Below are 13,047 nucleotides of genomic sequence, written 5' to 3'. Positions count from 1 at the left end.
TTTTCTTCAATGGGTTTCACTGTTCCTCTGGTATCTTTCGCACCTCTTTTATTGCGGGCTAATTAACGTGTACTCAATTTTGTCTAAAAATTTAAGGAAATGAATTAAATCAGAAATTGTACATGTCTAGGCTAAAAAAATCTATTTAACCTCAAAAGTATATATGAAGAACATCAAACAGTTAACTAATTTAGGGAAAAACAATTACACTGCATTTTAAATCAGTTGCCAGTTGTTGCATGTTTAATTATGGCATAAATTCACAATAAAAATTCATCGCACCTCCAAATGTCCGATAACAAAAATAATTTCACATTCTATCTTCTTTGCTCTGAAATAGAATACTCGCGTATAACAGTCGACATTACAAATTTGACTTTGCCCTTTGTATACAATACGTTTTAAAGCTACAAAAGTAAATAAAAAAAATACAGATAAACGGAAAGTCCACAACCAAATGACAAAATCAAAATATCAAACACATCAATCGAATGGACAAAAAATGCCATATTCCTGATTTGGTAAATGCATTTCAACTCTGTTTTATAGCTAACCAAACCTCTCATTTGTATGATTGTCGCATACACTTCCATTATATTGAAACGATGCGTGAACAAAACAAACAGACATATGAATAGGATAAAATCTCAACAAAAGGGATGCATCAGTCAACATTATATAAATAACACATAGCTGAGAGGGTGATAGAGTAGATTGGTACCCCGAGAAAACATTGTCAACCACGGCGAAGCCAAGGTTGACAATGCTTTTTTGAGGGGTACCAATCTGCTCTATCACCCTCTCAGCTATGTGCTATTTAATTTATTATACTGAATGTCCTATCATTTTAATCTTTTACCGATTCATTTTATTTTAAACGTATTTATTATGACGTCACGTACATAACAACGTTACGGGTATTAGAAAAAACAACAAAAGTTAAGCAAGATGTTTTATTATTTTATTTTGACAGTCAAATAATAAAATAGAAGTCAAAAATTGTAGAACTTAAACATTGTATATAATTACTTGATGTACATTCAATGCATTGTCCTTTAAACTATCGAATTTGATTGGTCTAGACGAGAGGGTAACATTCAAAAAAATTGTCACCCTCTCAGCCATGTGATAGAATAAATTGGCACCCTCGTATACGCCAATCAAAATCTGGCATTTTTACATGAAGTATAATAATGTGGTATAATCTTAATCACTATAAAAACACAAGAAGGCATATAATATAGACAAAGCACAAATGTACAGGAATCACTTGTGTTGTCATTGCATTTTTTAAACTTATTATACAAGTTACAAATTTTCATAATATTACCGAAAATTACTATCCATCATACGTAAACAACGAGGGTATCTAATCTTGTGTTTTATTTATTTTTATTTCATCTAACTAATTTTAGACAATATTTCAAAGGAAAATACGATTGTTGATGTAACATAATGGTCTAGATAAATCTGAAACAATGACACTATTAATCTGTGAAGTTGTCAAAACCACGAATGACGTCGTACATTGTAGCTCTTGACCGCTTAACCGATTGGAAAAATGTTTCACACAACATATACTCTGACATAAGAAAAAAGCACCAACCAACTGTACGTAATAAGAAAGGTTAAAACGATGCGCCGTTAAGCAAAAGTAAGTGCGAAATTCCTGCGGTCAAAAAACGTTTTTTTCTTTCATGCATTGAACAAAGAGAAAAAAAATTGACTGTCCCTCTAGAATTTGTCGCCCCTTTTTTATTTCAGGTTAACGTACTATACTCAATTAAATCCGAAAATTAAGGAAGTTAGTTTGAAATGAATCAAGACATTTTACTGGTCTATGCAAAGTTTTTTGAAATTTATTTAACCGCAAAAGTATATAAAGAACATCATACAGTTAATTTGTTACCAATTTAGGAAAATACATGTTCACTGCATTCAAATCAGTTGCCAGTTGTTGCATGTTTCATTATTGCATAAATCCACAATAAAAAATTTCATCGCATCTCCAAATATCCGATATACATGTAAACAATAACAGCACATTATATCTGCTTGTTTCTGCAATAGATTACTAGCGTTTTTATTTTACTTTATTGAATATATTGCGTTCTAGGATCTAATACTCGACTATTTTCTCTTGAAACCTCATACATACAGAGTTTCATATCAGGTATTAGAAAAAATAACTGATCAACCTAATCTCGAAACTTAATTCTAGCAATTTCTTTTACAAATGAACTTTTAAACAGGTACAAGTGTTATCTGCACGGGAATTTATATAACTACCTTACATATCTTTTTACTTTTAAATCTCGGAAAGACTAACATGTGCACATAAGACTAAATAGAATAAATTTAAGACAAGACTGAGAAACACGATCACAGCCAAAACCGGATAAGATCTCAGGTACCTGTTATGGTAAGCAGATCCTGCTCCACATGTGGCACCCATCGTGTTGATCATGGACGCAGTAAACAAGCATTTAACCACAGACTAACGACTTCCCAAACTTGAAACAAAATTCAAGCAATATGTGTACTTTTTTTTAATGTGTTTGTTCGGAAAACACTTAGAAACTTCAAGTGTAAACTATCCACAACGGTCGACTGCTTCATTTATTTATTGTTTATTGACAATGATTACAACTATTACATTTGTTAAATACAATTGGTGCGGTTTTTCAAACATACATATTGAGTGTACGTACTACGCCTTAATGTTCCAATCTTCATCTGAGTGTTATCTGGTCACTTGAGATAAGCAGCTAATAAAATAACTATATAAACTGGTCAGGGCCCAGATAAAAGTCAAAACTGGACAAAGCTATCATTTTGTTTATACACTAAAATAAAACAGACGAAATTGTAAGTACAATTATATAAATATTCTTTTTTTTTTCGAATTCTACATATTCATGTCTGTGTATTTGCTATTATTACTTTTTTTAAATTCTTTTCCTGCAAAATACTATCGAAATATAGAAAAAGGAAAATTATTACTAATAATGAATCTGTCCAACAAATACCAAATGGCTTAAAGTTTACAACTATGGGTCAAATTACGTACTTCAACACTGAGCAAAACCAATACCGCATAGTATTAAAGCTGAAATGTCCACAAAAACAACAAATGTATCTACTCAGTATATTGGACGTTACATAAATTAAATTGAATTTGACTTTATTCTAAAGACTTATTTCAAGAAAATATGTTTTTTTTTATTTGTATCCATTTTTATTTAACATTCCCGTGCTATGTTATGTTATTTCATTTAACATTGGTATTTACAATTTTTATTTTTTGATATAATTTTTCCATGTTCTGTGCTGCTTTATTTTAAATTCCTTTGCTCTTTTCTATTATTCAAGTTGCATTAAGCATTCCCGTGTCCTGTCCTGTTATATTTATTTTTAAACATACCAATGTTATGTACTGTGATTTCAAATAAATATTCCATGATATGTTCTGTTATTTCATTTAGCATTCTCATTTTCTGTTCATTTTTTACATTTAACATACCAATGTTCTGTTCTGTTATTTCATTAAACTTTCTTATTTTCTGTTCATTTATTACATTTAACATACTAATATTCTGTTCTGTTATTTCATTTCACATTCTCATTTTTTGTTCATTTACTTCATCACACATTTTAATGTTCATTTATGTTATTACATTCAACATGCTAATGTTATGTTATGTTATTCCCATTTTCTGTTTATTTATTTCATCAGTAACAATCCCAAGTTATGTTAGTTTAGACACATTTATTTAAAGTGGATTAGGAAACAAGTTTTGCAACTTATATTAACCCCTTTCCACTTTGTGGGTGCGAGTGCTGCCTTGTCTTTTTCGAAATCTACAAGGTTGTCTTCTATGTGCAAGAGCTATTGCTCTCTCTAATTACGGGTCAGCCATTAATCGTCCCCTTCTGACGGACTATCATCGTTTCCTCAAGACCATACTCTGTTATACATGTTATGTTAAAATGTTATTTCATTTAACATATCCATGTTATGCTATATTATTCCCATGTTCTGTTCAATTATTTCATTTAATTAACATTCACATGTTCTTTAAATTCATTTATATTTCACATGTTCCCGCTATTATATTTGACATTCACATGTTCTGTTTTTTCATTTAATATTCGCATAATTTGTTATTTCATTTAATAATCACATGTTATATGTTATTTTAATTTTTTGCTCCTCTTTTTTAGAACATGCAGAGGAAAGTGATAGTTCTTATTGCAGTACTGTTTCTTGTTGGTTCAGCATTTGCAACATGTCGTACAAACTGCGCACACAGGTATCAGGATAATGTAAACAGCTGTAAAATCAATGGAGGCTCAAATGACGCATGTGTAGACAAGGCAACTACACGCATGCTCCATTGTATGAAACCCTGTTCATCCAGAAAAAGGAGCGTAAACTGGATGTTATTCCATGCATAAATATTTACATTCAATTCTAACGAAGACTGTTTTGTAAAAACTTGTCGGATAAACAAATGTATGTGACTTGATATTATGATGAGGTACTATACTACACCAAGTTTGTTGCATTGAATTGTACTGAATTACTCAAACTAATTTGAGTGTACATTATGCATAACAATTGTTTTAATAGTTCAACACGAACTGTTGTGTTCTTCGTGCAATACTGACGAGGTCTATTTCGGAGTAAATAGGTCCGATATACGAATGTATGTAACTTAATAAAATCTGGTGTTCTATTCAGAAACTAAGTTTGTGTGTTATATTTTTAAAACTGTACAGATACAATAAGACTTTTTTTAGTGTACGTATTGTTGTTGTGTTCTTTAAGAAACGTTTTATTTGATACTTGTATTTAAAACGAAATAAAATTGTTTATTTTCTGTAAATGCATTTTACTTATTCTATTCAATTTTACCCTGGCCATTTCGCTATCGACTGCTTGCAACCATCAGGGTTTTTTTTCTTTGAAATTTCGCAAGGAAGATGTTATCGTCCCCATTTTCGTCAACACCTTTTTATGACTAGTGCATGTGGTAAATGTATCAGAAATTTAGCAATGGAAGAAGTGTTAAAACAATCATGGTGTATTTAACTGTCGAATGTTCTATAGGAAAGAACAACAAATAAGCTTCTCACCAACAGAAACGTCGACATTTAGAGGTCAGAACGCGACATTCTATATATAAGAAAACAAAATAATTCCGGTCAGACGTGGCTGCTTATTTATACATCACGCACAACAAAGCCCCTCTTTGGAAGAAATTTACTGTCGGTTGAAAGAAGACCAAAAGAGACCATATTTCTATACCCCAGTATACTTGGTCGGTTAGGTGGACTTCATGAATTACAATACAAAGTCCAAAAAGAAATTATATCAAACTTATGCATAAAATTATTGATTTCGACTATTTTAATGAACTGATGTGCACCATTCGGAATTGTTTACAGAGTATTTTTATTGTTTCCTTAAATCAGTTCGTAAACCTTTACTATTTGAGTCTTAAGTAATTGGCCTGCATAATATTGTAATACAGACTAGGGTTGACAATTTTATTAAAGTCAGAATTTTCGTCACTAAAAAAATAAGAATATGTTGTACAATTACCCATCAATACACCTACCTATCAAAGGATGTGGATGTAGCTAATTATATATCATCATATAACCTTCAACAACGAGCAGAACATACACCGTATTGTAGACTATAAAAAGGGAGAAGGTTTGGATCCATTAAAACGTTTAATCCCGCTGCAAATGTTTGCACCTGTCCTAAGTCAGGAATCTGATGTACAGTAGTTGTCGTTTTTTATGTAATATATACGTGTTTCTCGTTTCTCGTTTTGTTTATATAGATTAGACCGTTGGTTTTCCCGTTTGGATGGTTTTACACTAGTAATTTGGGGGCCCTTTATAGCTTGTTGTTCGGTGTGAGCCAAGGCTCCGTGTTGAAGGTCGTACTTTAACCTATAATGGTTTAATTTTTAAATTGTTATTTGGATGGAGAGTTGTCTCATTGGCACTCACACCACATCTTCCTATATCTATAAAATCCCCGGATTGAAAAAAATCCGACACATTGGGGGACCAGAAAAAGATGTCGGACTAGGCAAGTTATACTGTTTATCCATCAGACGCAGCATGGTGTAGTAGTTTTAACAACCACAAGTCCCCGTACGACCTTCAACAATGTCCAAAACCCATACTGCATAGTAAGCTATAAAGATCATAAAGTGCTAAATGTAAAAAAAAAAATAGCTGCCTGGTTTAAGGGAAAAAAACAATTACTAAAAACAACATCAATACAGTATATAGAAACAAACAAAAACACACTGAATTACAGGCTCCAGACTTGGAACATGCACATGCATACAGAACTTGTTTTGTTTAAACTAGTCCATTATATAATTGATACAAAACAGAAGAATAACTGACAGACGCTACAGGAAATCAATATGCATCTCTCCAAACAAAAAATACGCAAAGTACTGATCTAAAAGAGTACATGCCAGTTGTGTCTCTGTTTTGGATAAAAACTCATTTAAGTCCAGTGGCACGTTTTTGTTACTACATGTATATACACATGTATGTGCAGACATTGTTACAACCTTTATAAATTACAGATGATTTAATTGTATCTGTTTAATCTGTTTAAACGTTTAATTTGAAATAATTATATCGATCTATTACTTGAGAGAAGACAAGCTTTAAGGGTCGTGTATTTTGACTTACATGCAAGTAAAAGATGAACTTTGTAAAAAGTTGAAATACTTCTTGCAAGCTTCTCAACTGGAGATAATTTAAAATTCCGGATTGTCATTTCAGTCAATGGTCGTTTCAAGTCAGTAATTGAACTTTGTTATTTTTATGCATACAATGATTTTAGTGATGAGAATTTTAAAGCACTATGCTCATTTATAGAATTGTTCATGTCAGAAAGTGTCCAGATTCGTGGTAGGGGATCCGAATTTCAATTAATATACAGAGACACTAATGTGGACCTCAACGGCAAAATATCCGAATACTACGGTGATGACACTGAATATTTTAGAACACGAGATTGTAAAGCTTGACCAATTGTTCTCTAAGTATCATATAACATAAACTTATGAATTAAATATGAAAAAAAGAATATGTCATGGTGAAATAAGATTACCACAAAGCAACGGAAAAGCCGACGACCAATAAAAAAGACGGAGAGGTCCAACATCATAAATCATAGCAAATGACCCTTTCAGTATATGTTCATTCTTTAAGTTCGAATATGCTTAGCCTTACCGTTCAAGAGTTCCTGAGATCATATATAGTTTCTTTGGTGAGCCCCGTACTGCCCATTCTTTAATTCTGCTTCGCCGACTGTTGTTTTGTCTTTTGATCATTTTTCATATTTTAACCATGGCGTCGTCAGTTGTATTCGACTTACGAGTTTGAATGTTCCTTTGATATTATCCGCCTATCTTTTACGGTGCATGTCACTTTCAGCCGGGTTGTGTGCTCCATTTATTGCGTGCGAGAAGATTCCATTCACAATTTTGATCTTTACCAAGCATGTAACTCCTAAATGCATATACTTGGAATGATGGCTATTTCTCAAAATATAAGTCCGCGACTACACATGTCACCTACCTTACCCTGACTCCGATCTAACCAGTCTTTATTTTTGTTTCTAAATGGCTTGTGCTTTGCAAATGCCAAGTTCGAAATTTTTACGTTTGACCTCGCCGCTGACACAGCTACATGTACATCATCTCCGCGGTAGTCGCATAGACTTTCAGTTTGAAAGGTGCTGTAGCTAAAATTTAAAAACCTAAAAAATAACTATCTTTTCAGGAAAATACTCGTGTGCCCACTATTATTGTCGTCATAATTCTCTTATTTCCTTGCCCATATGGATAATGATAGCCTTTTTAAAATTTCCACCACTTTCTAACACTTACTTACATGCTATATCATGTATAATTATTCTCAGTTAACTTAAGTACTTTCATTAATAAATTAAAAAATGAATTTGAATATGTATGATGACCGTTTACCTTCTTTTTTTTTTTTTTTTTTTTAGCTTTTTTAGAATCCTAATGCCTCTAGTGCTTATAGGTCATTAATCATGCAGTGAATACAAGATTTGAAAAATCGCAAAATTTCATTTTCACCTCTACATGTATATGTAAAATTATTTCATACAACCGTGCCATCTGTAATGCTCATATACAGGTTATTTTATAGATTTAATATTTTAGAAAGTTGAGTTGTCTCCCATTCATCAGACTTTTTATTTAAGGTTTTTGACCCCTTCTGTAGCCATTTTTGTACGAATTTTTCAAACATAAATTGTATCAAAACTACAAATATCATGCATAATTCAGACGGGCCATTTTGTAAATATACTAGGGGGAAACTTTATACAAAGCATTAGTATTTACTGTTTCATTGCATTTAACAGAAAAAAGAGTACTTTGTTGCAAATAAACCAAGATTTTTATAGAAAATCCACAGCCTTTAATGCTGAAATTGTTGTTAAAAATTTGAAAAATAGATTAGTCACTTGCTTTTTTATGATGTGCTAGTGTTTATTTTTTACAAAAAGTTCGAACCAACCTGCAATTCCTAAATTCCTCGTGAAGAGTCAATTAAGTCGAGCGCACCCTTAATGGTGTCCTTGGTTTGGTCCATATTCGTATTTGTTTTAAACAATAACTACATTAATAAACTTGTTTTAAGGAAATCAATGCTAGCACTGTATGCAATAATCCTATATCGATCAGTCAACAAATTGTCAAATATGATAGTCCAAGGATAAAGGCTGTGGATTTTCTGTCAAATTTCCATATGTTTAGCATTAAATCGATAGAAGGGTACACAATCCTTTAGCATTCCAAAGAAAAAAAATGGATCTAACCTTTTTACAGATGCGAATGTGTTTTGGATAGCTTATACCGCTCGTAAAGAGAATAAAATTGAAAATGGAAATGGGGAAAGTGTCAAAGAGACAACAACCCGACCATAGAAAAAACAGCAGCAGCAGGTCACTAACAGGTCTTCAGTGTAGCGAGAAATTCCCGCACCTGGAGGCGTCCTTCATCTGGCCTCTAAACAAATATTTACTAGTTATATTATACTATACTACGTGTATATAGAGAAGCACCGTTCAGGGTAAAAATTGTTTCATATTCTAACTTTCTAATGGTTTTGTAAAGACATGCCAATGCGGGTTGATGCGACGAACATTTAAAAGATTTGAGTTTAGTTGCTTATAGTAATACTAGAAAGCACCCGCGAAATCGCGGGCATATACAGCTTGTGAACTGTTGTAGGATGATTTTTTGTAAAAGATATCATGTATTGAGAATTACATAAAAGGTATCTCCCCTTTTCCAAAGTCCGATATTTGTTTCCTTTCTGTTAAATTCCATTATATTCGTGTTTCTGGTTCACGACCACAATTATTCTTCTCCTTTGCTACAATGCTTCTTTTGATAAAGTCAAATCAAATTAAAAATTTGCACCGTTTCAAACATGAAATAAATGTAACTGTTTATATATAGACCATTATTAGTCTAAAAAATATGCTTCTATGACAATCCTTCAGTGCTTTTTTTAGAGCCTTTTTAATATGCCAATGGTAGTATTTGAATCATGTATAAATGACTAATACCGACTAAGGCTAATTTGAGGAGCTGTCGATCGGAGGGGTCCTGAACCCGAAATCCCGGGCTTAAAACCATGAAATCCCGAGATGCAGAATTTAAAGAAATTCATATCCCGAAATCGAAAAATATATTCCCGGATCCCGTAAGGATCAATCCCCAAATCCCGAGCTTAAAAACACCCGATCCTGACGCCCCGAAAAAGGTCCTGTCTCCCTCTAATCTCTACCTTACTTTCATTTTTGCCAAATCACTATTTTCCCTTTTAACAATAAATCATATAAAGAAATTCCCTGACATCAAAGTAGTATAATCGTAAACGCGAAAAATATTTGTCCTCTCTAAGGGATATACTAGTTGTGATTTTTGCGATCTAAACACCGTGATACGGAGAACGCTCTACGATTGGTTGTTCTTGTGTCACATGTTTTACTTATTTTAATATAAGTGCAACTGGTATGACCCCCTGAATAATAAACATTAAAAAAAAAACAGTAGACAGAATACAGAGATTCTCTATATTTTAAAAAAGTATAATCGTAGTTTACATGTAGATAAACGCGAACAATAATTGTCCTCTCTAAGGAGGTATAATAGTTGTCGGGTTCTTGCAATGTAAGCACCATGAAATGGAGAACGCTCTGATTGGCTTATCTATTTTCTTTTTTGTTATCTATCATACGATTGGTTGTATTTGCGCATGTTTCAAACAGGAAGACTTATTTATGACTAAAAGTCAGTCTGATGACGGAATCATTTGCGGACTTCTTTTTTGTCGTTTTTCTCCCAAAATAACTCAATTTGAATAATCATAAGAATGGATGACAAATGCGACTATGCATGTTACCTATAGGACACAGAGGCATGGTGATTGATTTATTGTGGAAGGAAGAGAAGCGACACCAAAAATGAGGTCTTCTCGTTTAATAGTATAGATGTGTCGGACAAAGCGATTTTGTTATAATAACCCAATCATAATTAACAAAAATACAAAATATAATGCTTCAAAATATTTGTCAAGGAATGCTTTTGACATAATAATGTACATTTGTTATTAGAAAACAAATGGTTTAGAAGCAGAATACTATTTAATAGTACTTTGATGCGGGAAAGAAAGTCTGAAACTGGATAAATTTTTATCTAAATTAGAAGAAAAGTAAAATAAAGCTTATTATCAATGAATAGCATTTGGCTAAAATTAGGAAAGTTTGAACAGTTGTCTTTTTTCCGCATATAATGTATCTATGTAACTTTGCAACTAGGATAGATCGATTGCGATGAGGGACTGACTTATTCGGGTTAGGAAAAATGGCTTCATTTGAACGATTGCAACGAGGTTCAAACAACGTTTAGCATATTGAAGTATGGCAGGCTTTAACTCATCGTGTGGAGAAATTTAAATAAGATTTAATTTAAATGCAAACAAGACGGTAAAACAGTATACAGATATTAAATATTGATTCATGATATTTGGCTCCGAATTTCTGCAACTATTTCTTTTTTATTCTAAAAAAGACTTTTTTTCAGTAGCAATACACAAGGCTAAATCACATTTTGATTCTATTAATATTTAAAGATTAACAATTTGTTTATCTGGGGACGAGGCAAGAGGCATTTGAAAAGGAGTGTCACTATCCTTGCCTGTTAAAAGCTGAAAATATTTTTTTTTGCAACAAAAAGGACGAAAAAGAATATATTGCAACGCAAAACGCGTAACACAGTTGTGTATAAAAGTGAAAATATATGTTTGCCAGTCGAAGCCGCATAGAAACCAGCATATACATTATATAACGACAAATGAAATTGAGTACAATGTATACAAAAAAGTTGTCAATTCGCAAATGAATTGAACGTTTTGCCTATTTTTTTGTTTTGCTTTTTGTTTTGTTTAACGATTTCATATATAATCGGATCTTGTGTGTTAGAGATGACCATCTAAAATATCACTTATGACCTGAGGTTATATAGTTCATAAGATTTTAAAATAAGATCAAGATGAATCATTGCACAACGTACATAAATTTTGCTACATGTCAGAAAATTTACGAAATTTGTAGTAAATTTCTCTGTAATCTTTGGAAATCTTTAATAGGCCATGTAGAGTAGAATTAAATCTAGTTTTGACAATTCTTTTTGAAGATTAAATCTTTAATTGCCTCAATTTTTGATAAAACATGGTCCCTTAATCTACATATATAGATATGGAATAGTATACACCTTGTATGTAAATAAAATATGTCAACATAGTTTCGTTGAAATCCAACTGATGGGTATTTGAGATTTATAGTACATGTATAGTGTCGAACCTGGACGTTTTTCTTCCCACAGAAGGACCCGTGCTACACACGATGTCGGTTTCTGAGAGATGCAAAAAGTAATTACATCCTCTTGTTTTTGTTAATCGTGATTAGGTTTGTCCCTCCGTAGAATATTCAATACCCCACCAGTATTGGCAAACTTTTTAAAAACGACCAGTTACCAGTCGAAATAATGGTATGCTTGTAGCTGTCGTAGCTGTGTCTGGTGCCAATTTTTCTGAACATCTATGGACCCTTTTGATACAACTTGCGATAATTATATGTATATATGATTTCTGATTTTGTTTTTCTATTTTGTAGGCTGTTGTGTACTACGAAGCGGTGTGACCGATATCATGACATCGGGATTCAATATTTTGATTTAATAAAATTTAACAGTAAGCTGCACATGCTGGCGAGCTATTCCTATGTAACAAGTGTTTGTTTTTATTTTATAAATACTTTATATGCGTTTGAGGTGACGAATTAGAATATAAATGGACTTAGTTTTTCTGCGGGGAAACATTACATTCACTCTGTGGTTAAAGTTTTTAAAATTTTAATAACTTTCTTAAACTATCCTGGGTTTGTATCAAACATGGACAGAAGCTATTTTATGATCAAAAGATAATATACAGAAATAAATTTTGTAAAAAAATAAATCCTTTTTTTCTTATACTACGTTTAATTTGTAACAAACTTAGACAGAAGATTGTTTATGATCAAAAGCTAGTATTTAGAAGGAAATTTTGTTAGTATTTTGTACCTGTGTACCTGTATTTTACTTATAAATGGACTTAGTATTTTTCCGTTAACATTACATACAGTCTGCAGTTACAGTTTTTAAACATTTATTTGATTCATAATCTTTCCTGGATTTTTACCAACTTTGACAGAAGCTTCTTACAATCAAAAGATAGTATCAGGAGGAAAATTTTTATTAATTTTTTTCCTCATTTTCGTTGAGCCTGTAATTTTCAGCAAAAGTAGGCGAGACACTGGGTTCCGCGGAACCCTTACATTTTTTTTGATATATCACGTCGTTTGTCAATTGAATTGTTTCCTATTTTTTTTCATGTCCGGGCTTTTTATAGCAGACCATACGG

This window comes from Mytilus trossulus, chromosome 9 (genome assembly GCF_036588685.1).
Source record: "Mytilus trossulus isolate FHL-02 chromosome 9, PNRI_Mtr1.1.1.hap1, whole genome shotgun sequence".
In the NCBI taxonomy this organism is placed as follows: domain Eukaryota; kingdom Metazoa; phylum Mollusca; class Bivalvia; order Mytilida; family Mytilidae; genus Mytilus; species Mytilus trossulus.
This window is presented reverse-complemented; position numbering follows the sequence as displayed.